The sequence below is a fragment of the Dipodomys merriami genome, unplaced genomic scaffold (assembly GCF_024711535.1).
Source record: "Dipodomys merriami isolate MVZ:Mamm:240054 unplaced genomic scaffold, mDipMer1.0.p SCAF_387, whole genome shotgun sequence".
Taxonomy (NCBI): Eukaryota; Metazoa; Chordata; class Mammalia; order Rodentia; family Heteromyidae; genus Dipodomys; species Dipodomys merriami.
The window spans coordinates 135956-163614 of record NW_027205459.1 but is presented as its reverse complement, the minus strand read 5'-3'; the positions used below and the strand labels follow the sequence as shown (position 1 = coordinate 163614).

Below are 27659 nucleotides of genomic sequence, written 5' to 3'. Positions count from 1 at the left end.
AGTTTTCAGTGGCGAAGGATACCCGCGTGTCTACTCAGATCACGATTTGTTGCACTGAACAGGTGAACAGAGACGTCACCGAGTTCAAACGGGAAATCCAGAGAAAGAACTGGAGGCGTAGCGCCCGGCCTGGTGCGAGCCAGCAGCCGGAGCCGGAAGGGCGTGCCACAGGGGGCGGGGCCTCGGCCGAAGGGGCGGGGCCGAGTCCTGACAGGGAAAGCCGGGGCGGGGCCGGGCGGAGCAAGGGCCGATGGGAGAGCTGAGTCCCTGTGATTGGGGGCCCGGCTGGCGGACCCGCCGGACCCTCGAGGGACGCAGGTAGCTGTTTCCAACACGTGTGGAACTTTTAACGAACACGTGAGGGAAGACAACGTGTGTGGAAAACTACCTCAGAATCTTGTCCACACCTTCCCCGCCCCCACCTGTGGTTTGGTGGTTTGTCTTCCTGGAGGGTGCCGTGCAGTGGTCTCGGCCCCCTTCTATTGACACCTTATCCCGGCTACTGTCTACCGACTTAGTTCTGGAGCAAGCGCCACCTCTGCATCCCGGCTCGCGACCCCCCCCCTCCCCCCCGCGCACGCGGCGGCCCGCGCCGTCTGCGCCTGCGCACAGGGCTCCCTCCGGGGCGGGGCGGGGCTCCGGGCGAGCGCGGGGCGCCAGGAGAGGGCGTTTCCTCGCTGTGCGCGGGCGGGGCGGGGAGCTGTGGGGCCGAGCGCTGAGCCCGCGGCCTGACCTCCCCAAACGCCGGGCCCCGTGACGTCACCTCGCCGTGACGCGCCCGCAGTGAGAAAAACTGTAAGTTTGCGAGGATTCCTGCAGCTCCTTGGGCTTGCGGGTGTGTGCTGGCAGTGGCCGCCGCGGCGGTGGTGGCTGTGGGGGCGTTTGGTTCCCTGAAAGATCCGGGGAGCCGCCGAACGTGGCGAAGGCACAGGTGCCCGCCCAGACGGGGAGCGCGCCCTCGTAGGCGGGAGGGACCCGGGGTGCGGAGGCGAGGCCGTGCCCTGCGGGGCCGGGCCTGCAACTTCATCCCTGGGGCCGGAACAGACTGGGGAGCCGGCGGTCCCGGCGGTGGAAGGGGGACGGTCCCACTGGACAGTTCCTTTAAAAATTATTCGATAAAGGGGGGGTCGATGCCTCTATTTAAGACAGAAATATGCTACCCCTCACCCCCCCCCTGCGGATTTCTTCAGAGATTTGGAATCCTAGGTCGAGACATCCTTTGAGACCCTGTAACTGCCCAAATCGCACTACACAAGCGATAAGATATCCACCTGCTGCCCCAGTTTCCGTTTTGTGTACAACCGAGGGAGGGTAACCTCTGGCCTCCCTAGCTGTCAGTCCCACCAGGAACATTGTGATAAGGTGAGATAACAACCAGTTACTCCCTGGAGGGAGGTGGCCTGTGGCCATTTGTAGGGTAAGAATCTTTCTCATCCAAGTTAACCTCCTGTGTTACCCGTGTTACCTCCTCAACCTATCACAACCTCAGTGATCTTAACGTTTCAGCCTGGTAGGTGATCCCGGCTCTTGTCCTGGAACTTGGTGGACCAGGGATTAGAAATAACCTTTATCATTGTCTCAATTATCTTGGCAGTATAATCCTTCCCTGCGGGGTTTTGCTGAGAAAGCTTTTAAGCATGCTACACTCAACACGAGCACCCTGAAATGTAGATTTGTTGATGTACACTTGGAATATTGAGTCATCTTATCTGATGGCTTGAATAATTCCGCTTACTCTTGCTAAGATTAGGACATTATTGATGTAGTAAAATACTATTCAGGAATTTTGAAGGATATTGTGCCCACCACAAAGTGTAGTTACACAGTAGATAAGTGATCATATTTATGTAAATTTAGTTCTGATGTTTAGCAACATCCTTTAATGCTAGTAGCCTCTAAATAAAAATGTGAGCCTTCTATTTTTAGCTACTAGTTACTAGTTTTGTTTCCAAAGACAAGTCATCTCAATTTGGCACTTTCTTACCTCTAAAATGTTACTACTCTTTTAAGAGTCAAATAGGATCATGAGTACAATACTGAGAGCCTTTCCAAAGACAGTATTGTTAAGAGATTTGCATTAGTCACTACCCTGGAGAGATGTGTGCATTCTCAAGTGAAGCTTTGAGTCAGAACTAGAAAAAGTACAGCAGAGAAGATGGTCTCCAGCTTAGCAGAGCTGACATTACAGTTGGGAAACAAAGAATGAGGGCATAAAATAATTTTAGATTGGGATAAGTTTGAAACAAAGAAAGTAAGAAGACAGTGGAGAAACAGGGAGGGTTGTTTTAAGATAGGTCTGTCAAGGCAGTCCTTTCAGAGGAGGGCTGCTGAAAGGGGAAGAGCTTGAAAAGAATATCTCAGAGGAGATAATAATAGCAAGGCCCCGAGGTAAACACTTTAAGTTCTCATAACAGCCTGATGAGGTAACTAGTAATACCATTGTTTTTATAAATGAGGAAACTGACACACAGAAAGAGGTTTGCTCAAACCCCTTTGGACAGTAACTTTAGAGCTCACATTCCACATAAGTATGTCCTTAGAGCACAGGATGGGGCTTAGGGGTGGTAACAAGCCTGAATTGTTCAAGACACAGTAAGTGAGAGTGTTCAGAATACAATAAGGAAGGGAAAAAGTGACAGATGATGGTGGTGGGTCCTTATAGTCTGTAGTCAAGTAAAGATGTTACTCCAAGAGTAGTAGAAGGTTTGCATTGAAGAAATTCTGGCATCTGATTTCTCTTAATTACACTGTGGGGAATGAACTATAGAGTCATGGGTGAAATGAAAATGGGAAGGTGTGAGGCTATTACTGTATCCTAGAGGAACCAAGGTGGTACTTTGGGTTAGAGAAAGTAGATGTGGAATTGTGTGTGGTAGAGTGAAGACTCTTTTGCTTCCAGTTCCATATCTGTCCAATCTGTTAGTGATGGAGCTGGCACTCACACTATACAATTAATCTCTGTAACTATCTCTACTTGGGTACATTGAGTATGCATGAATATGGAAATGGAGCTTTGGAACAGTGCGGTCAGAGACATGAACTTATATTTCTGGAAAGACAGTTTTTGTTCCTCATCTAAACCTTGGTTGGCAGTGAGAGGAAAGAACATAGGCAGTAGAGTTCTACTATCAGGTTTTTCATTTGATTGGTTCATGCAACAGATACCCATTCATCCCTGTCCTTTCCTCTCAGTAACTTTCATGAGGATGAGGTTTCTATCTCCTTTATTCCTCTGTCTGTTGCCTGCCATATAGTGATGGAGAAATAAATAAACATATCTCTCTTCCTGGGGGAGCAGAGTGTGAAGAGTGGGAATGAACTTAGAGAACACCAAATGCATAAATGCATGCTGACTAGCTCCTGTTTTCCTACACCTGCTCTCTTGCAGCCCCATGACTGGAGAGAAGGGCCTGGAAAGGATAAGGAACAACAACAAAAATTCCAATCCTAAGCAATTGCAGGATGAATATGAGGCACTCCAAGAATCCTTTTCAACAGCAAAATTAACCAGTCTGGCATACTTTACTGCAATTGCATTTAGTTTTATTTGGCACTGATAACATTTTTTACCAAATCAAATCAATTCGGATATTTGACTATTGTTGTAGTGATGAGTTTTCCCAGTTCTATTACCTCAGTGTTGACAAGGCTCACCAGTGAAGTCAGGGAGTTGGCTTGAATTGTTGCATCTTGCAGGATAAAAGGTAATAGAGAGACTTTGTGGGAAGTGTTTGGGCAAGTTGCCACCCATTTTAGTGTGTCATGCCAAAGTTCCACATATTAGCCAACTTGAATTTCTTTATTGATCAGGTCTTTAACATCAATATATATGTGCATATATGCATATATATGCATATATATGCATATATGCGCATACATATCTATACAGTGATAGCTAAATACAGTTGTGGATTTAAGTGTATTTGAATATATATTTAACATATACATGTAATATATATTATAATTTACATAATTTACACAAACAGCACTTAAACTGACTCATTTCTAATTGCCTATAAATTAAAATATTTAGATTTGATTTTTTCCTACGTAAATAGTGATGGCTAATAATAACAAATACTAATACTAACTTACTAATTAGTAAGTCTGTTGGAGACTAAGCTTTAGTGACAGATCAACCAAGTTGTCACCCCCCAAAACATACCCAAATGAAGTTCTTAGGATAAAGCATAAACAGCCTGTTGATATAATGGTTGATCACAACCATTATAGCTATTGTTCTCTTCAAGTTGTTACCCTCTCACAGGCAGCCTTCTTTCATTAATATTCTTACATTTCAAGACTAATAATTTCAGGTTCCATTCTAGATCATCCATCTGTGGAGAGATAAATATGAAACAAACATTAGAATATATGGATTTTGACCTACTTGATCTCAACTTGGATAATTTTGTCATGCCCAACTGACCCTAGGGATATTTGGCAATGAAGATACATTTTAGGTGTCACACAGTGTGACATCCATGGGTGGATTGTTACTGAACATCTTAAGATGTTTAGACAAGTTTACAAGGGGCATGGGGAGATAAACATGTCTCAAACTGTCATATTGCTGACATTGAGAAACTATGTAATTGCTTGCTTTCATTTATTTCATTCATTTACGTCCCTCTCCTTCTTGCTTCCTTCTTTATTTTCTTCTTTTCATACTTTCTGTGTTAGTTTCTGTTGCTGGGGTAAAAAAATAAACCACTTACAAGGAGGAAAAATTTGTTCTGGCTCATAATTTCAACAGCTTTAGCCCATAATTGCTTGGCTCCATTGCTTTACAACTGTAGTATCCCAGTACATCATAGTAGGTAATGTGTGCTGAAGATGAGGAGCCATGGAGGCTGGGAAACAGACAGAGAATGAAAAGAAGTGATTGCACAGCATAAAGATCCAACTTCTTTCCATTAGGCCCAACCTCCTAAAGATCCTACCTCTTCCCAATAGAGCCACAGGCTGGTAGCCAAACCTTTAGCATATGAGCCTATTAGGGACATGTAAGATACATAGCATAATACCTTTTCTTTCTCTTTCTCTCCCTTCCTCCTTTTCTCTCTCTTTCCCTTTCTTTCTTTCTTTCTTTCTTTCTTTCTTTCTTTCTTTCTTTCTTTCTTTCTTTCTTTCTTTCTTTCTTTCTTTCTTTCTTTCTTTCTTTCTTTTCTCCCTTCCTTTCTCCCTTCCCTCCTTCCTTCCCTCCTTCCTTCCCCTTCCTTCCTTTCTTTCCCTTCTTTCCTTCCTTCCCTTTCTTTTCCTTCCTTCCCATCGTTCATTCCCCTTTCTTCCTCCCTGCCCCCACCCCCACCTCTTTTAATGCTTTAGCAATGGAGGTAAGTAGTTTTAACTGGCCGATGCCTGAGATTGTGTTTTATTGCTTTTAGTTTGTTGCATAGCTGAACTAAATTTGGTATTTATAACAAGGAAAAGAGATTTTTTTTTATTGTGAAAATACCGTTCAGAGGGGTTACAATTACATGGGCAAGATAATGAGTACATTTCTTATCAAGCATTGTTGCCTCCTCTTTTGTTTTGCCTTCCCATCCCTTCCCAATACTAGAGTGAAGAGAAGTGGAGAGAGTTGACATCCTTTTCTCGTTCCTGAGTTAAGAGGAAATGGCTTTAGTTTTTCACCATTAAGTATAATGCAGAAAAGAGATTCTTGCAACTAACTAGGATTGAATTTTTCCAGCGTGTCTACTGCTTTTGTGTTTGTTTTTAGCTATGACTTATTTTTTTTTACTAAATTTAATTTGGACATTATATAATCCTGGCAAATTTCCTTTATTTTTCATACATATTGATTTAGTTATCTCACAGTTTTATCTTCCAAAAGTCCTTTCCATATGCTAGTGTGTGATTACCACACACTAAAAAGTATACATTATTCTTATTATTTGGTAGATAGAGAAATAAGCTTAGGTAAAATGACATGTATTAAAGCAAGTTAGTGACAACATCAGATGTAGGATTAATCACTGTTACATACTAAAATCTACTTAAAAGCCCTTGGAAACAGTAAGCATTCCCATTGTATGGATAAGGAACTGTTTTAGAAATACTACATAACCTAGTCAGAGACACCCAACTCAAAATATAGTTTTGACTGTTTCCATCAAGGTAGCTGTGCTATCTTCCTGATATTCTCCAGTAAGCAAATGTTACAATTTCTGTATACATTTGTTACCAAATTGATGATTAAGTAGGTCTTTTGGCACATGGTCTATTGTTCATGTTGCCACTTGAGTCAGTTGGTAAATTCAGCAGTATGAAATCCTACCCAGATTTAAGTTGAGTGGAAATTTACTGAATTTTGGTAAATAACAGTGGTAGCACACCTGCCTATTTTGAATGTAACTTTTTGAGAACATAAAGTCCAAAAGCAGCCCAGAGATAGATCTCAGCTGTACAGAGTATAATTGAGTGAAGCAGCCCATGTAATAGTATTCATATTTGAAATAAGACTATCATTTCTGAACTTTTCTATGATGTAGCCATTATTTTATGCGAAGCTCACAAAGGTTTGTTTTTCTTTCTGCTCACCTCTACTTCAAACCAACTTGACTTTCACAGTAGACAAAATGACCACCTTATATTCATTTTATTTTCCTTCTGAAATATTATTTACAGAGTTCATTCTAGTTTAAAATAGTACATCTTTTTTGTGAGGTTATAGAAGCTAGTGATAGTCACTATATTTCCTACATGGGAAACCTAAGAGTTTGCCCAAATAAATCAAAGATCAGTTAAAGGGCTTGAACTCAGTGCCTGGGTACTGTTAGTGAGATTTTCTGCTCAAGACTAGTATTTTCTGATGGTTAATTAGCGATAAGTCTTATGAACTTTCCTGCCTGGGCTGGCTTTGAACCAAGATCCTCAGATCTCAGCCTCCTGAGTAGCCAGGATTACAGGCTTGAGTGACCAACACCTGGCAAATATCAGATTTTTAATTAAGTTTTTAGACTTCATAAAACTAAATTATAGTTGCTAGTAGATCAAAAAGAATACTTAAATATTTGAGTGATTATTTTGTCTGATGACTTATTTGATAGTCAATACTTGGCATAATAGTCGGATATTTTAATGTTTTTGTATAATACATCCATTAGCTATATGCGATCATTGATAGTATGACATTGTGGATCTTGAGGAGGGAGGGATGAGGGTGGGGAAAAGAGGGAGGAGGACATGGGAGGGAAGAGAAAGAGAGAGAAAGGGACTAAGACAGAGGGATGTCCTTGGCTAATGCAGTCACATTTTGTGCAAGAAGGATTATAATTGTATTTAAATAGTGAAGATTCCCAAACATTACAACCAATATTTTTCTGCCCTCTATGAAGAAAAAAATGTTAATTCCTAAATAATCATAATATTACCTAGTTAAGGAAGAGATTGTCACTCAATTATAGCAGAAAAAAGTTGAATTGCATACTTGCGATTCACTCTTCCAAACAGACAGAAATATTATTATACAAGGTTTTGAGGAAGCACTGACTGATTTTCAAGAGTGAAACAATTTAAGTATTGATCGACTTTTCAACTTAAGAGTTTAAGAGATGGCTTTGAGGGAGCTACGGAAGCATGGCAGTTGCTGATTTTCTTGGCTGACTACTTATGTGGAAATGCTGAGTAGACTTTAAAGATTGATTGATTGTGGATTTGAAGCCTGTTTCTTGGTTAGGGACAAGAACCACAGAATAATCTTTTCCTTTCTTGAGGTTGAAGAATAGGAAACAAATGTTTTTCGGTTTATTATATTTAGAATGAAATCACTGCTAATTATAACTACTGGAACAGTATAGTAGATCTCTATATTAATATTGCAGTAATATTTTAGTTAAAAATATTTTCCTACGTAGACATTGGAACAAACTCAGAGCATTTGTTTATTACCTTAGGTATTAGAGAAGGCAAGATGAGTTTTTTATTAATTATTTTATGTTGAAATTTTGTTTTAAAAATTCTAAGTGCTGGGGCTGGGAAGGTGGCTCAGTGGTAGAGTGCTTACCTTACATGCAGAAGGCCCTGGGTTCTGTTCGACATAAGCAGAAAAATCCAGAAGTGGCACTGTGGCTCAAGTGGTAGAGCACTAGCTTTGAGCAGAAGAGCTGAGGGACAGTGCCCAGGCCCAGAGTTCAGGCCCCACAACCGGCAAAATAAATAAATAAACAAATAAATAAATAAAATTCTAAGTGCTATATTTATATTATTTACAGAATCATAAACTCAGAATACTTAATATTTATTCTGTTGTCTAGGAAGCCTTTATTTTTTCCTTGATTTACAACTTTTATGCCATACATGTTGTCTTTCAGATAGGTAGTATCCAGTAATAAAATTGTATCTGTTGTTTAAATAAGGCAGTTTTTATGATAAAGCCTGAATCTTAACCTTTCTTTACATACTAAATTTATGACCTGTGAAGATTTATAGCTTTAAGAGCTTATTCTTGCACCAGTATTAAAAATAATATAAAATAGTGAAATAATAGATTTGAAGTATATCTTTTCTCTGCACATAGTTGGCCATTGCTGCTTAATGTTATGATTTAAAAATGAATCCTATGTTAGGTTGTCTTTTATAGTAACTTGGAAAAGCAAGAGGTGTTTTTTGCTGTTGTTGTTTTTGCAGGAAAGTACTGAGGTTTGAATTCAGGGCCTTGCATCACACCCTCAGCCTTTTTTTTTTTTTTAAGCTTAGTTGCTTTTCAGATAGGGCCTCAGCTTTTTTCTGGGACTGACCACAATCCCACTATCTCTGTCATCCTATGGCTAGAATTACAGGAATTTAGCATCTCTCTAGGCTTCTTTTTCGAAATGGGGTCATTCTAACTTTTTGTCCACATTATCCTTGAACTGCAGTTGTCTTATCTCTTCCTCCCAATTGTATGATTTTAAATAAAAGCCTTATTTTCTAGTCTGTAGTAAATGGCAAAATGGTATTTCCCATTTAATTTGCATTTCTTGACTACTAGTGAGACTACATGTTAGCTACAGATTTCACTACAGTTGCCAGTTTAACAAACAAAAATCAACTAATAATTTTTCAGTGCAAGTATGTGGCATGCAGTATTTGTGATACACTAGCAAAGTATGCATATATCAAATTCACATTTAATGGAGTATCTTAAACTTTATTGGGAAATGCAATACAATTTTTGTGAATTATCTGTTTCTATCTCAGAATTTTAGTTCTACTTTCTGTTTCCTTGTTTTCACAAGAGCTCTTAGCATGTGCTAGATATTAATCCCTTGTCTTCTTTAGCTGTTATAAACAGATGATTCCAGTTTTGCCAGTCTTCTAGTTCAATGTGTCCTTGTTGAAAAAGCAAGGCCTTGGTTTGATAGTCAGTTCCATCAAAATTTTTCCATGTTGTTTATAATTTTAAGAAATTTAAGAGATCTTTTAACACCCAAGGTTGCAAGTACATAATCCTACTTTTCTTTCAGGAGGTTTTGATGCATGATAGCCAGACTTATGATGGTTTACATTAATCTCCGGTAGTGAGGGGGGAGGGGTGGCCTTCCCTCCTCTGCTCCCTGAGAAGGAGTGAGGATGTCAGGCTTCTACTCACACCAGAGTCTTGGTTCCTGGGTCGTCTCTGGTCTGTGAACTGCAGGCTGAAGATATCTGCTCCTTGTCAGTTCTTGCTGGTGTTGAGTAGAATCCGTTCGCCTGCTGTGTCTGGCGCTTTTGTCCCGGACTTTCTGTGTTGCAGTATGGCAGCTATGGCTGCTGGCAAATGATCAGATCTGTCTCCTTGCCTAGATTTTCCCTCTCTGGCCTAACATCTGTACTGTGATGGCACACTTGGTGTGATTCTCTGGTTTAGGACTGTTCACTGGAACACTAAAACTGCTTTTTATGTGAGAACTTGTTTAGCCTCCAGCTTCTCCTCCGCCATCTTCCCGGAACTTCTACATTAATGATGTTTTATATGCTGTGAACATGATATATGGTCAGTATAAATAGTATGAGAATTTGGAGTTTAGTTCTTTTCCCACGCTATCCTCATGTAGCGTGATATTCTTTTGTAATACTGAAGAGTGTCAGTTAATTGGAGATCCCAGTCAGCTACCTGGTAATGATAACCAACTGATAAACTCTACCATGTGTTATGTCTAAACTGCGATGCTAAGCTATGACATTTTAAACTCACCATTTGTCTATTGAGACTTAATATAGGATTGTAAATTGAGATGAGTTTAGAGAGCTAATGAGAAGAGCAGATGTGAAAAAGCTTTTAGGTTCTTGTACTGAGAAAAATAGGAAGCCAATGGAGGGTTTGAATAGAGGTTCTAGAATCTGAAACATGTTTTAAAAGTGATGTTCTGATGACTATTGAGAGGAGATCATGTGAGGTCACAGCAAGATGGTTAATTCTCCAATGTTGTTCCTCTTCTTTTTTCTAGAATTAGAATTCCTGTGATTTAGCTGGCTACAGAGTTACTTGTTTACAGACTGCGTTTCTTAACTTTTGTCACTAGCTAGGGCTATGTGATTAGGTGTGGCCCATTAGAACTGAAGAAACATTGATTATCTTTTTAAAGATATGATGTTGTCTTCTACTTGTGTGCCCCACCTCTTCATCATCTCAGGGACTAGAAAACAGAAAACTGTAATTATAACACCTGCCTTGAACCCACAGGTAGAAGCCCTGATATGAGATTATCGAAGCCATTCTCACTTGCCTGGGTGAGATAGGCTGTAGAGAAAAATCAACTATTACTCTCCCTGTAGCCACCTACATATCTCCCTAGAAGAGAATACACTTCTTTCTTTTTGAGCCACTGTGTTTTGGCATCATTTTTAGCACACCAGCATAGCCCATACCTTACGTAATGCTAAAATCAGTATCTGAAATGGGATATTCTGTAATTGAAAGTTAAAATGCATGGCATTGACTAAGGGGTTGGTTAGCATTCAGTAGAAAATGTTATAAGCTAGAAGATGGGTAATCTTTATTATGTGGTGGTACAATGTTTGGTGGAAGTATCACCTTTGATAACTTGTAAGGCAGTTTGTCTACCTACCCTGTATCTCCTGGGAAGTTGTTAGAAAAAAAAAACACATTGATAATATGAGTTAAATTGCTGCTTTTGAGAGGAACAATAGGGCATCAAATGTGGGAATAATTAGCCAGTTTGTAATTAGATTTAAAAGGAATATAGCTTATAGGATATAGTATATAGATAATGGAATTTCTCTTTCCTCATGTCATGTGGTGTGAATTGGCAGAGAGGACAGTCATGTGGATAGAGCAGGATTGGAACAAATTGCTTCTGTGTGCAAAATGATAAGAGGCGACACTGGCATTCTCAGGAAGCTACTGCTGTGGTTCCTGTTTTTTTGTTTTTGTTTTTGGCTCAACAATGGAACTTTGTCCAGACAAGAATTAAATTAAGAATTTACTTTTTTACCTGAATCAGTCCCTTGAACTATGTAAAAGCTACAGTTTCACATTGTGTTTACTTCAATAACAAAGGTTTATTTCCTACATGATAAATATTAACTGTGACTAGGTTTCATATCTTGTGTTACTTTTAAGATTTATTTTATTTTTATTTATTTATTTTTTTGGGTCCAGTCATGGGCCTGAACTCTGGACCTGGGCGCTGTCCCTCAGCTCTTCAGCTCAAGGCTAGCACTCTACCACTTGAGCCACAGCGCCACTTCTGGCTTTTTTCTTTTTTGCTTTATGTGGTGCTGAGGAATCGAACCCAGGGCCTCATGCATGCAAGGCAAGCTCTCTACCACTGAGCCACCTTCCCAGCCTACTTTTAAGATTTAAAGCAAAAAGATAGTGCCTTTTTTTTTTTTTTTTTTGCAGTAATGCATTGCTGTTTGTGAGAAGTAAGAAAGGTGGCAGAACCTGCTTAGAAGTGTCTACATTTTATTTCATTTTCTGATTTGTCCTCCAGTGCTTATGAATCACTTCAAAAACAGTCCATCTTTTTATATAAAATCAACATAGTATACTTCATTGGTGTACAACACTTACTTTTTAACTGGCTATTATTAGGAACAATAAATTCATCAAAACCCTTGGCTGAATCAAAAAAAAAAAAAAAAAAGGCCTATGGCTCAGGCCTATAATCTTAGCTACTTGGGAGGAACAGATTAGGAGGATTGATCTTCCAGGTCAGCCTAGGCAAAAAGTTTATGAGACTCCATTTCAGCCAGGTACAGGTGGATGTATCTGTCATCCCACCTATGGTGGGAAATATAAATAGAAATATGTGGTCTAGGCTGGTCTAAGCAAAAGAGTTACCCTGTCTTCAAAATAATCTGAGCAAAAATTGCTTGGGAGTGTGGCTCAAATTGTAGAGTGCTTGCATAGGAAATAGAAATTTGAGTTCAAACCTTGAGGGTTTGAAGAAGGGGGGAAAGAAAGGGAAGGAGGGAGGGAAGGAGATCTATCTGGGTGGTCTGGCAGCAGAAACATGCTGTCTCATGCTGTTCTGGAGGACAGGAAGCTAAGATCAAAGTGCTAGCTTGGTTAGTTTTTTGAGGTCCCTTTTTCTGAGTTTCTGACAGTCACCTTCTCCCAGTGTCCTTATGTAGCAGACAAAGAGAAGACCAACTCTGTGTTCATTCGCACAAGGTCACTAATCCCATCATGAGTATCCTCATGTCTTCATATGAACAGACTTCTCTACAAAAGGATCCATCACCAAATGCTACTAAACTAAGCCTTAGGGACTTAATGTATGAATTTTTTCAATCAGTCCACAGCACACTCTGTAGGTACCAAAGCCTGTCTGGAATATAGACCAGCTATGGAAAAGGTATTCTGTCACTCAGTGCCTCATTGTTAGGAGGGGAGGATGAGATAACAGAGCTGGCTCTCTAGGTTGTAAGGACATTATTGTAAGTAAGGATACAGTGTTGCAAGCCAGGGAGTGGGCCTCAGCAGAACTTGACAATGTTAACTCCTGGTGGTCATCTTCCAGCTTTCAGAACTGTGAGAAAACTGCAGTTGCTAGCACAGCCCGTACAGTGGCATTTAGATTCCTGTCAAATTTTCCTTTTATAAATGATGCTGTATGTTCATAAAAAGTATTTCTTGGTGCTTGGAAGGTGGCTCAGTGGTAGAGTAGTTGCTTACATGCATGAGGCCCTGGGTTCGATTCCTCAGCACCATATAAACAAAAAGTCGGAAGTGCCTTAACTGGTAGAGCACTAGCCTTGAGCTTAAGAGCTGAGGGACAGTACCCAGGCCCAGAGTTCAAGCCCCATGACCGACAAAAAAAAAAAGTATTTCTTTTGCTAACTTCTTTTAGATAGGACTCCAGGTCAGGATGATTTTATTGTTGTGCTAATAATGACAGGAACAATGTTGATAATAGCAGCGTTAAAACAATCATAAGAAAATAATAGTAACAATAATGATTCCTATTGATCCAAAGCTTCCTTTGCACCTGGCACTGCCTGAAGGGCTTTATAACTTATATTTGGTTCTAATTTTTGTAACAGCCTCATGGGGTAAGTGCTGTTATTCCTGCTTTGTAGGTGAGACAAGTGAGGCCCTCCCTGGGCAGTTGAATATCTTCTCCATAGTTACAATTCTGGGCTCTAGACAGGCTTACTGCAGACCCTACTGTGAACTGACTGTGTCCCCACAAAATTCATACACTAGTCCTAGAATATCAAAGGGCTGAGATCTGAGGATAGAAGTTCAAAGCCAGCCTAGGCAGAAAAGTTCATGAGACGCTTACCTCCAACTAACCAGCAAAAAAGCTAGAAGTAGAGGTATAACTTCACCTAGAATGAAAAAGCTAAGGCAGAGCACTCCTGACCCTGAGTTCGTACCCCAGTTCTGGTTCACACACACTCACATACACACACACACACACACACACAATTCATAATCCCCAGGGCATTTGAGAGAGACCAATGGTGTAATCACTGTGACAGAATTATGACCCATGTGGAAAGGAACACCTGAGAGAGCCTGTCTTGTTCTTTCTCTGCCATGTAAGAATATTAAGAGAAGATGGCTGTCTTCAAGTCAGGAAAGGACCCATTCTGGGGACTTCAGGCCTTCCAGCTTCCAGAAGTGTGAGACAATATATTTTCTGGTGCTTAGGCTTCCCCAATACATTTCTATTTCTGTAGTGACTTAAACTGACTAAGAAAGAGCCTGGCTTTTAACTCCTACAGCCCGAGAGATCTCAGATCTCACAGGCATATTAGACTGAGAAGAAGAGGCCAAAAAAGAACCTAAAAAGAGATAATGTTCTGGAAGCCAAGAGACAGTAGGTTTTTTGTATATTTTTTATTGTAAAGATACTGTACAGAGGGTTTACAGTTACACGAATAAGGTAATGGGTACATTTCCTCTCGAGATTAAAGATGTCTGAATTCAGTTGATGAAGTCTAGTAACTTGTGAATGAATTTTTTGGTGAGATCCTGTTTGTATTTTGGGGAGAACAATTTTGTTTGGAGGCAGCATCCAGATTCAGAGAGCCAAGGTAGTGAACAGGGAGGCAGGAAAAAAATAAGCACTCTTTTCAAGTCCCTTGGCTGTGAAAAGAAAAGTGGGTAGTAGACAGTGGCAGTTGAGAGATGGAAAGTAGGGGGTACATTAGTATTTTTGTTGTGTGTGTATGTGTGCGTGTGTGCATACACACACACATGTCCCAATGCTAGGGCTTGAACTCAGGACCTGGGCCCTGTTCTTTAGCTTTTGTGCTCAAGTCTAATGCACTACCACTTGAGAAAGCTCCATGTCTGGCTTTTTGCTTATTAATTAGAGATAAGAGTCTTGAAGATTTTCCTGCTTAGGCTGGCTCTTGAACTGCAATCATCAGATCTCAGTCTCCTAAATAGCTAGGATTACAGGTGTGAGCCACTGGTACTTGGCTTGTTCATTCATTTTTTTAAGTATATTTAAGCATTTCCATACAGTTGGGGAAAAGAATAGAGAAATCAAAGACATCAAGCTGATAAGTGGATTAATGATGACATCAGATTACTCAGAAGGCAGACATCTTGGGTTCCAGAACACTGGTTAACTTTGGGCAGGAAGAGGGACACCCTTCCTCCTCATTGCCAGGAAGGGGATGAGACTGCCTGTGTAAGGAAACTGAGAGAATCTGATCTACTGACCTCTCTTTTGTTTCTGGGGAGGTGATGTCATTTGCTGAATGAAAAGGGAGTAGGAATCTGGAAGAGTGGTGGGAGTTTGGAATTGATTCTGTGGGAAGTAGGAGAGGGAGCTGATTCCAAAAAGGGTTGATGGGCAGCAGCAAGAAGCCCCTTCTGAGACAGGAGCATTTGTATTTGCATTTCCCAGTCCTTAACTCTGGGTGTGAGAATAAACGAGATCCTTAGGTAGGTCCTTAGGCATGTAGTAGAAGAACAAGCCCACCAGGAAGTTGAGAAGTTAAGGCCAAAAAAATGGACAAAGCTGAGCGAGCAGATCTTGTTACACTAGATAAGAAGTGAAGCTTGAAAAAAAAAAAAGAAGTGAATAGTTAATTGGAGAATAGTTAATGGCAAAAATCTAGAGGGAAGTAGAAAAAAAACTGATATATTAAGCAGATTTAAGATCAGGTGTCATTCATTCATTAAATATTCATTGAGCATGTATACTCAGATACTGTGCTAGGTGTTTTGACTACTTAGAGTATAAAAATGACCAAAACAGTTTTCTCCTGTAGACCTTAATTTTAGTGAGGAGGTATATAACAGACTATGTGTTTGCATGTGTGTGCATTACGTGCATGTGTGTATGTGACAACTGAAAGGATCCTTCACATCCATCCCAGGGGAACACACAGAGGCAAGCAGGCACAGGAGAATGATTATTATAAAGTTTATTAGAGGAGCCATATTTCCCCCAGAGGGAGCACATGGCACCTGTCCCTATCCAGGTAGCAGGAGGGTCTGGGGGCCCGAAGTAGGTGGGAACTAGGTAGGTGGGAGCTCAGGTGGGTCTGGGTGGAGAGAGGGAGTGGCCAGCTGTAGGGCAGGGCGGAGCTCAGGTTTAGTTGGAGCTGAGGACCAAAGGTGGGCATAATGCTTACAACAACTATATATATATATATATATATATATATATATACATACATATATATATATATGTCACACATATTTTTCTGTATACACATAAGTTTAGATAATTAAGTGACAACAAAAATAATGAGGAACAAGAGACAGTAATATAGATGCTGTTTTTTATAATGTGATCAGGGAAGAGTTCTTACTAATGAAGATACCTAGGGAAAGGCATTCCAGGGTGGGGAAACAGGCTTTGTGCAAAGCCTTAGGAGCTTGTTAGAGACACAGCTGTGGCTCTGAGGAGTGTGAAGAGAGTGGTAATCAATTTGGGCTACTGGAAGTACGTGTGGTGAAAGCTGTTGGAAAATTTGAATCTGGGAAGTGACAGGATCTGTCCTACTTTTCTGATGGCCGCTACTGGTTGCTTTTGATTGACTATAGAGGTAGGAAATCCAGAGAACTAGGAAGACAAGAGATTGTGGTCCATACATGGCATATTGGTATTCAGCTTTCAACAGTCCAGCCCTTCTGGGTGAGGGATCAGTTGCTGCTCCTTTAAGCCAGAGGCACCCACTCTACAATAGGCATTCTTCTCTGTGGATAAAGGCTTGACCTAGACCCTTGGCTCATGCCGCACCCTTTCCTGTTTTTAACTCTGCTTCTCACTCCATTATTCTTTCTCCCATCTTGTCCTATGTGTCTTTCAGATCTGATATACATTATTGTCTTCCTGGCCAAGACTTCCTCCATATCTGTTTTCTGACCCTTTTGCTCAGTGTTTGAATTTGCTTACTTGGAACCTCAGTGTGTAAACCAGGTGAAAGTAAGAGAAGTGGGGGTTGGGAGTACAGTGCTCTGCTTTTTTGCAGTTGTCATTTGACCCCTGAAGCAACTCTTAAGACATCTCCAGTTGCTCCACTTCTTAGTGTGCAAGAACCTTGTGCTGAACTGGGACATAGCTTTCTTTGCAGCAAGCCATCCTAGGATAGCCTCTGGTCCTGCTTCCAGCTCAGCCAGTGCTTTCTTAATCCTTAAGGCGCTTGCCTTGCCACAATGACATGGGCACCCTCTAGTTCCAGCATGGCATGCTGAGGGCACATAGAGCCATGAGGGTTCTTCAGTATTAGCTTTACTCCCTGTCCCTTATTTAATTTACTAAGTTCTTATAATATGAATGAACATAATGCTATGGGAATAGGACATCTCACCTTTTCAGCAGATTTTTTAGTTAGCACTAATTAAGGCTGTTCAATATTTTATAACAAATCTAGTTTAGAAACTACTATTTGTATGGGATTTTTAAGAAACCAAAGTCCAACAAGGAGAACTGAAGCTTTCATGGTTCCTTATTGTTTTGCCTTCAGATTACTGGGTATTCTGCCTTGTGTTAGGAATTCCTTAAGTATCGGAAAGACAAATTGTTAAATTACCAGATTTGTAATTCTGTATTTTTCTTTTTATGTTTAATAAAGCTATTGTAGCTTAAAAAAAAAAAACTAAGCATGGAATAGGACCTGGTCATGATTTAGGTTCTGAATCATCAGGCTTTTCTGGTAAAAGGTAAAGTATTTTCTGCTTTCAAAAGAAGGAGGTTTAAGTGAAATAAGCCAGGCCCAAAGAAACATAGATCCCATGGCTTCCCTTATTTGCAATATCTAGTATATGTCTGAGTCAAGCAGAAAAGGTCAGATAAGGTGATGTTAGGGATATGAACCCTAAGATATGTACTCAAATGTTTTTTTTTCTTTCTTGCGATTGTTTCTAACACATTTATAAGATTATTTCTTTGTTGCTTCATATGTCCCTCCCCCACAGTATAACCCCTGCTTTCACTGTATTTAATGTCGGTATAATTTGTAGAGGGGAAGGGGAAAAACAAATCGTTTAAATAGGGATACAGGTGGACCCATTGCAACAATGAGATGTACAAGTCGTTATGTAGAAAACGAACTTTACAACTTTGGTGTGTGTATGGGGGGAGAGCGGGGGGGGGGGAGGATCTGGTGGGGGGGCAGGGGGGGAAGATGGGAAGGGATGGGAAGGGGAAACAAAGGAGGAGGCTACAATGCTTGATAAGAAATGTACTCATTATCTTGCCTATGTAATTGTAACCCCTCTGTACAGTATTTTCACAATTAAAAAAAAAACATGTAAAAAAAAAAGGAGGAGGTTTAATCTTGATGAATGCCCTTAGGGTAATCATCTCTACATTATAAAAGGGCTTTAAAAAAAAAAGCAGTGACAGCTTAGGAATTGAAGCAATCCATAAACAAGCTGTGTCCTGGGTCACAAAACAAATTTGATGCTTTGGACTCTTAAAAGATAGGATATGGTTTACACTAAAATCTTTAATATTTCCTGAGTTGAGGAATATAATACCTTTACTTACTAGGATTAAAAATTTCTTTGTCAGGACTGTTTACCACTAAGAAAATTGAAGCTACAGATTTTGCATACACTCAAATTCTCAAGCTAAATAAGGACACGTACTTGGTCATGTCTATGAGGAGTATAGCATGTCACACCTTTCATTACTTTTTCATTGAGTGAATGAACCATTTTTGACACAACTGTGGAAATGCTATTGTCTGGTTATACATACAGGATAACTACAAGATCTAAGGAATAAGCCTTCCTCAGTAGGATATTACAAAGTTGACATCACTAAATTAATGGAAAGAGTAAATTTTCTTAAGAGTCTGCCAGTTGTCAAGTCTGTTTGGTCATAGGTCATGCCAATTCTATCTGCAAGATGGGTATGGCAATACCGAATTTATTTAGTGCTGGTTTAAGATTAGAAGAGGTACATAGACCACACAGGCATATTTGCAAATCATGTACCTATAAATTTTGGGTACAGAATTTTTTAAGATCTCTCACAACTCGGTAATAAAAAGGCAAATACTCTAGCAAAGATGTACAAAAACATTTGAATAGATATTGCTCCAAGGAAGATTTACAAGTGGCTAATAGGCACATAGAAATTTGTTATTATTATTCATAGGGAAAATCAAACTAAAATTATCCATACCCACTCACTGGCCATTTAAGAAAACCTGGTAACAAGTATTGGAAAGGATGTTAGAGAAATTGGAACCTTCATTCATTGCTGGTAGAACATAATGTTAGCAGACACTTTAGAAATCAGCTTGGTAATTCTTCAAAAGGTTAACACATCAAGTTACATCAAGTTATCTAGCAATTTCATTACTAGGTATTGACTCTGAATAAATAAAAACATAAAACTGTACAAAACTTGTACTCATAGTGATGTTATCCCTGATAGTTAAGTAGATTCATGCCTCCCAACTGATGAGTGATTAAATGTGTTACATTTATATAATGGAATATTATTAAACATTGAAAAGGATTGGAGCACTGATACATGGTATGTAGTGGGGGAATCTCAAACCATTATATTAAGTGAAGAAACAAGCTAGACATAATGTGCCATGTATTGTGTTTCTAATCCATGGGGGAGCACATTGTTTGTTTGTTTGTTTGTTTGTTTTACTAAGCATGAAATAGCACACATTATCTTGATTAATCTAGACCAATCCATGGGGGAGCACAATAGTGAGTTGCAAGAATGAGAATGGGGAGATGGGAGTAGCTGTTAATGGGTAAGGAGTTCTTCTTTTCCTTGATCTCAGGGTCTCATGCTTGCTAGGCAAGTACTATATCACCTAAGCCATGTCCCCTGGTTTTTCACTCTTTACATTTATTTTTCAGGTAAGGTTTCATACTTTTACTTGGGCGTACCTAGGGTTGTGACCCTCCTACCTCAACCTTCTTAAGTAACTGTTATTATAATCAGGAATTTTGGTGTTGATGAAAGTGTTTTAAAATTGTGATGATGGTATAGGGCTCTGAGTAAAGTAAAACTATTGCATTGTATAATTTAAAACAATAAATTGTATGGTATATGAATTATATCTGAATAAAGCAAAAGCTGTTAAAAGAATAAATGAAGTAATATGTGGGAATATACTTTGAGTTATTTGAGAAGAGTCTGTTATTATTTTAGTTTGACTGTGAGACCTTTAAATAGTAGTAAGATGACTTAAATATTTTTCCTTGCTTGTAGGCCTGTGATTTTTAAGCTATGACTCAACTTTATAAGGCTGTAACTCAGCAGTATAAAATATTGAAGGTGTTAAAACATAAAATGAAAACTGCTTGGTCTACTATTTTTATAGGATTTTCTGAATCAATTAGCAATAAGTAGAATGTCATTAAAGAATTTGGTTTAAAATCATAAAATTTTAGAGCTAGGAAGAACTTCAGAAGTTATCTATTCTAAGGTGCTCATTTTGTTTTGTGAGAGAACAGAATCCTGTAAATGTTAAGGTATCCTACATCACAAAGTAGAGTAGGTTCTAGGACTGAGTCAGTCTTCTTTCTGTTGACTAGTTTGGGTGGTATTAATGATGTTAGAACTAATATTACCAATAACAGATACTTAAATGTTTATTCTAGGCACTCTGTTAGGTACTTGATACACATTATCTTTATTAACCAGCATGATAACATTAAGATAATGTGTTTTTTTTCTATATATGTTTCATACGCATATGTTTAGTGAAATGATTTTACTCTATTGATCATTTTACTGTGAACCTTTTTGTTATTTGTGCCAAGATTATTTAAAATCTCATTTGGTAGAAATAGTAAATGTAATACAATATTAACTGTAGCCCTCATGCTGTCCATTATATCTCTAGACTTGTCTATCCTACATGTCCAATAATCAGTGTCTCTACATCTTTCCTCTTTATTTTCTCTTAATGTGTTCAACATTTTTTCTTTTCACATACTCAGTGAGGTGGTGCAGTATATTTCCTTCTGTGCTTGGCAAGTTTCACTTCGCCTCATGACCTCCAGGTATATCTGTACTATAACAAATGACAGCATCTCCTTTTTAAAAAAAGATTGATGTCTTTAGTAATGCTAGTCTTGTCTGTTTCCATATAGGACTGACACTTAGGATCCCTGGTATTCCAGATTAGCAATAGTGTGCTCCCACGCTGAGCCTCTAAATAATGCCCCTTCCTTCACCTCTATACACTTTAAAGATTTAGAGGGTATCCACCAACTCCTTAAAACTAATACTGCTTCTTCTTGCTGAAGTACCTTGTGTTTTTGCCCATGCTATATACTTTAATATATATATATATATGTATATATATATATATATATATATTTAATCCAGTTATATAAGATGTATATGTCTCAAGGCCATCTCTAAAGATAATGCAAAGGATACATATTTCAGCTGCTCTTTTCCCAATGTTGTTATGTGTGGGAACTTGAATTAAAACACATGTGGGGTTTGGATGAAAGGGAATTCCCTGGCTGTACTTTATTTAGCAAAGGATGTGGGAGTAGTATTGGAAGAGACAGGACAATAGCTAGCATGTGAGTGTTTATGCACACAAGAATTTTATCAGATCTGTTATCAAGAGCCTAATGTTTTTAAAATCCATTTTTAAAAAGTAGTGGACAATAGAACATAATGTTCATTAGATTTGTTTGAAAACTCAGCATTGGAGCAATGGAAAACTTAAAGGAAAAATTTTGAATGTATAGTATATTTAAAAGCTTTACAATGAAAAGCCCATATCCTTGGCTCTTCATGAAGCCTGATGTATACTGTGTTCATGTGATGAATACAAGGCATAGGGAATAGAGAAGAGGGTGTGTAGTTGCTTACCAGTGGAGAATATTGAGATGAAATGATTCTTGTCTAGTGAGATAATGCTTTAAATATTTTCCTAGGAGTTAGGCAGCAGCATCTGGCTCATGTCTGTAATCTTAGCAACTCAGGTGGCTGAGATCTGAGGTAATGGTATGAGCTAGCCTGGACAGAAAAGTCTGTGAGACTGTTATCATCAATTAATCAGCAAAAAGCCAAAAGTGGAGCTGTGGCTCAAGTGATACTAGCCTTGAGCAAAGAAAGCTTAGGGGCAGCACCCAGATTCTGATTTCAAGCTCTAGGACCAGCACCTGAAAAAAGAAAACCAACAAACTTTATTTTTTGCCAGAAAGAGGCAAAGCAGAGGACAAACATGAGCAGACAGAGAGGTATAGAGGTATAGAAGCACATGATATATTCAGAAGCCACTGAAAGATTTTAGTGGGGAATATGATGTCTTCAGGCTTATTTTTTGGGGAAAGGAAATTGAAGGGGGTATGGAGAATCATTAAACAGTATGAAGAGTGATCTCAATCTCAATCTTTCTGTTATACTTATTTTTTAAAAAAAATTTGGTGGCAATATGAGTAGAGTGGTGGAGAAACTAGGGATGGATGGAATCCAGGACCTGACTTATACAAGTACTCTACCAGATTTTTCTTTGCATCATATTAAAGACAAGCTTTCTGTTTCCTATAGTTCTAGCTATGTATGAGTACCTCTTCTGGTTGAAAGCCAGTGAATTAAAGGAATGAGACCCGTTGAGAAACCATTGCAGTATTTCTCTGTTTTTACCTGCGTACACTTGATGTCAGTGTATAGAAAGAAAAAGGAATTACAATTCAAAGTTTCTTGAATATTAGTATGTATATAAATTGTGTGGGGAGTTGTTAGGAGGTAGATTTTGATTTAGTAGCTTTGGGGTGGAAGGTAAGGTCTACATTTCTAATAGGCTCCTAGTGATGCTAACACAGTGTTGATCATGAACCAGTGTTTAAGCACTCAGGCTAACATAACTCATGCTTAAGGTTCTAGTGTATATATGGTAATGTTATCTGAAATGGGGAGCACAGGAAAAAAGAATGGTTGGAGAGAATCTAGAGAATATATATTTAGATATGAAATGGATAACACCTGAAAAGTTGGATATTAAGCTCAATGGGAAAAAATCAGGTGTTTTGATATAAGCTTAGAAATCAGCATTTCATGGCTTATAGTAAGATCCATGTAAATAAATTTTTACATAACCAGCAAGAAAGAATTAAAATTAACATTAGGAAATACACTTAAATACACTTACTTCCACTTGCTAGAACCTTAATACTCCATTTAATGACAGGAAGCCAGCATTAGAGAAGAAATTAGACAGCCTCTTTTCTGTGAATATCTCCAGGAATAAGTTTGGGAGTAGAAACATCTTTGGAAAACCTCCTTCTTTCTTACTAACAAATATTAGGTTAAATATTCTGTAGATCAGGTTAAAATTCACTGAAGAATCTTTTCTTAAGAAAATATTTTATATGAACAAAAATAAGTATCTTCAAAATGCCAAATACCCTTACAAATTCTGGGCTAAAGTACTAGCGAATAAGATGATTCCTTGGCATAATGGAGCTTAGAGAAGAGGTTGATAAGGCAGATAAATGTGGTAGTAGGGAAGTATAGTATGATGAGAGAGTTCCCCAGTGAGGGACATGTGACTTAATGTGGAGACATGGATGGCCTTCTGGTGGAGATGACATTTCAGCCAAGGCCAGATGGCTGAGTACAATGACCTAAAAAAAGAGGAAGGGAAGGGTAAGAGCAGTCAGTGTCTAACCCAGGAAAGGCCCTGTAGTTTGCAGAAGTTCATTGTGGCTGACACACAAGTGCAGGGGACAGATGAATGAGTGGTAGACTTGAAGAAGTAAACAGATACTGTCACCTGTGGCTTGGTGGGGTGTGAAAGCTGGGGGAAAATAATCTTATTTCCCAAAGGAACAAACACTATGCTCCCTTGATGTAGTTGAAACAATCGTTCTATGCATATAGCTTTACAAGGCTTTTATGGACTGGCCTAGTTTTGAAATGACTCATAGTTCACATTGTTTCTATAGAAAAAATGGTTTATACTTCAAAAGCTGTCATATAATTTAAGTTTCTTTTTTTTTTTTAGCCATTTGGGTGCTGCTTGGGTAAGCACACACAGAACTTTTTGCTATTTACACTAAAATTCTGTTGTTGTTGTTGTTTCTTTTGCTGGTGTTTACCTATGTGGCTACAGTGTTTATTTTTCTAACTCTGATATATATCAAATGTGTCATTCCACAAATGTGATTGAACTTTTATTCCATGATCATATTTTGAAAACAAATAGAAAACTATTGTAACAGATCATTAGGTTTTCAAAATGCTTGTTCTTAAGAGTTAAGGATCTTGTCTGTTAAGTCTATAATGGTATGTTTTATATATCATGGAAGCAGGAAGCATGAAACAACATGAAAATGATTATAAATTGAAAGTAAATGATTGGCATGGCTTCACTATTGGAATGAATGCAGAAAGTAAATAATAAAAGGATAAAATGGCAAGCTTTTAAAAATACTCTGGTAAGTTAGTGCTCACTATCATCAGCATCACCAGGTATTGATAACATTAGAAGCACTCAATTTTTTAAAACAACAAAGAGCTCTTAAAGCTAGTTCCTTTGTAAAAATAAGTTTAAAGAGCTTCATTTTACTTAATAAACTAAACTCCAGGAAGAAACTCTTTAATTCCCCTATCTATATAGTTAGTATCTTTGACCTCCATCTCTGTATTGGTGCAAATGCCTTCAGCTGGCAAGTAACAAAGGCCCCAATAGAAAATAGCTTCATTGATAAGTATATTTTATTGTCATTTAACTAGAAAATCTGGTTTTATACTTTGTTAGCAGCTAACTGTGATCATCAGACTGATTCTTTCTGTCTTTCAATTCTATAATCCTGGAGATAGTTGCCTTCTGTCCTGAGACTTTCCTCCTTGTGGTATCAATATGGCAGCTTTTGTTCTTAGAAATTTTATATCAAAAGTTCTTAAGTTTGTAGGAAAAGAAGATGTGTCTTTTTTGTCTTACCTGAGAGTGATGAAGATATTTTCAGAAGCCTCTTAGAAGACTTCACTAGCCAAAATTGCATCTTATACCCATTTCTAAGTGGTTGGGGGTATAGAAATCCTATGTTTGGCTTAGCCTACTTGAGATTCATCATCCTTCACCCTTCCCAGGGTGGACAAAATTAGTTCTCTTACCCTGATACATGCCAAAGCCATTTTGGGGGGAGGGGGACTGAACTCTTACCCCTTATCCATTTCTTCTTGCCTTTCTTTTCAGTCTCTTACCCTCTTCTTGTACAAGCTTACTTTCTTTTTCTTTTTTTTCTTTTTTTTTGGGGGGGGGGGTCTGGTCGTGGGGCCTGAACTCTGGGCCTGGGCACTGTCCCTCAGCTCTTCAGCTCAAGGCTAGCACTCTACCACTTGAGCCACAGCACCACTTCCGGCCTTTTTCTTTTTGCTTATGTGGTGCTGAGGAATCGAACCCAGGGCCTCAGGCATGCAAGGCAAGCACTCTACCACTGAGCCACCTTCCCAGCCCCTTACTTTCTTATTGAAAGGACAGGACTGTTACTTTCTTCATCCTCCCCTCTCAGCTGTTACTTACAACTTTCAGTTTTCAAGGACATAATGATAGAATTAGAAAATATCACTATCTCAGACAGGCAGCAGCATCAGACACTAACAGTACTGAAAACATTAAAAGACATATAATGTATTCGTTGGCCCTCTTTGGGATGGAAATGTCTGGCTCATCTAACATTACTGCAGAGCATCTTCTCTGTGTGACTTCCCTGTTGGGAAGGAGATGCAGAGAGGAGGAAGACACATCACTGCTCTCCAAATGCCAGGAGTCAGCGTTACTGGTTCTGTAGTGGCCTTCTGCTATACAAACCTGTGCTTCTAGATCTGCGGCTCTATTTTTCTTTTTAAAATGTGAATGCTTTTGAGTGTATGCTTCCTAAAATGAAACTCTTTCTCTCACTTTCCTCCTCTGATCAGGGAGCAACTTTGTTTTGGTGGATGGAGCTCTTTGATACTTCCTGCTCTCCTTTCCTAATGTGTTAGGATTCCTCCAGAGAAAATGATGACAGTGAAAGGGCAGGGGCGGGGGTAGGGGGGGGTGGGGGTGGTGAGGTGATGGGCGGGGGGTGGAAGATTGTGCTTTTTTAAAGAATGGCTCAAATGGTTATGGGAATTGACAGGTCTAAAATACATAGGACAAACTGACTTTTGTGGTCTATGTAGTGCCATGGTTTTGTGTTTTTATGCCTTTTGATAGTGGTTTTACTATATTTTAAATCATTACTTGTAGAGAACTAATATGCTCTATAGTTTTCCTAAGTGCAGAAAGTTTGTAATGTACCTTACAGAGAAAATAATGTGCTATGGTAAGCGTCATTTTGACTTGAGTCACATTGCTGTAGATTATGTATTAAATGTTTGTGAATCAACAGTATATATGTTTAATAAGGCATATCAAAACAGAAACATGCATAAAATAAGGGTATGTTTGATTTGTTGATGAAAATGTAACCTAGAGCTCCTAGGAACCTGGTCCTGTGTCCACTAGGAGCAGTAGTTTGGTACGCAGTAGGCTTCTGGTATTGTTGGGTGTATGGCTCTAAGAGACTACTGTTAAGGAAAAAAGGCACACTTAGGCTGCAGAGCAGAACTATACTGGAGATTTTCACTTTGTCTTTTTAATTAAGCTACTGTTTACCTTGCCTTGTGGGCCCCATTTGTTTTGGGGGAGGCATAGTTTTGTTTTAAAGGGCAGATCACGCAACTATCTAAACACAACTGACAATACAGCAAGAATTGATTGAGAGCTTCTTCACATACCTGTGTAGAAATTTCAATTTTTTTTGAATTTCTCTTGATTTTTAAAAAATATATTAATTTTTGACCATGTAATAAATAAGGTGGGCTTCTGTATTCACTAATTCAGTGTTGATGATGACTTTATAGACCTAACTGCTTGTGAGTAATGAGAGGCAACTGAAATTTTGCCTTGTTTGAATTTTTTAGAGGTTAAATTGCAATTTTAATAATATGACATTTTCAGATTATATGTATTAAACTTCCAAAACCTTTGATTTTATGAATTAGATGAAACAATCAAGCCATTATTGGAATTGACTGATCTTTCTGACACCGATAGGAAGCTGCCATCATTAAACTGTGAATTTTTTCTAGTAAAGGAGCCAAAAAAATAATGTTTATTTCTTGACTTTAATTATGTACAGAAGATAATTTTGAATCAGAATCAAAGGAAATTTTTAAGTCATTTCATCTAGACAAAAAAGTCATGGTTTATAGAGTAAAATGTATGTAAAACATCTTTTTCCATCTGTGTTTTTTTAAATTGCTGTCTTCAAGAAAGTCATAAGAAACAGCAGCAGCAGCAGCATTGGATATTTCTTGTATAATGCTTTGGCAGGTGGGCTGGGTATGGTCTGAGCATGAGGTGTCTGTTACAGTACTTACAGAGGTGGGCCAGCTGTTTGTCAGACTTAACCACATGTTGACAACTGGCTTCACTGCCTATATCTCTCACATATGGCTGTATAGGATCATGGCAGAACCTGAAAGTAAATCATAAATAAGTGCCAGTTATTTCTAGTACAACCAGAAAAATCACTGGAAAATGAAAAGTCTAAGACAATTGGTAAATTGAGTGTGACATTGGGCATAAATTAGGACTATCTCAAGCAAACTGGCCCACATGGTTACTTTATCTAGTTTTGTGTCCCTCCCCAAAACTACTATCAAGCTCTTAATTACTATTTCTTCATGAAAAAGCCTGTGTCCTCAGTCTGATTCACTTGTTTATGACCATTTAGCAATTCTCACAGCATTAGGCACACAGAAAAGAATGTGGAG

At 38.9% G+C, this 27659-nt stretch overlaps 1 protein-coding gene across 13 annotated transcripts in view; it reads left to right on the top strand.

The window, feature by feature from the left end:
• Window positions 1–691: 691 nt before the first annotated feature.
• Window positions 692–27659, top strand: part of LOC138805113 (zinc finger protein 438-like) — a 146396-nt gene continuing 119428 nt past the window's right edge. For 9 of the 13 annotated variants that reach the window (XM_069989696.1, XM_069989684.1, XM_069989693.1 and 6 more), the window contains exon 1: window positions 692–795. The gene's annotated coding sequence lies outside the window, so the exon portion shown is untranslated. Of the gene's footprint in view, window positions 796–848; window positions 932–1343; window positions 1363–23859; window positions 23879–27659 lie in introns of those variants that run through there. The other 4 variants (XM_069989690.1, XM_069989687.1, XM_069989692.1 and 1 more) reach the window with 4 other exon arrangements.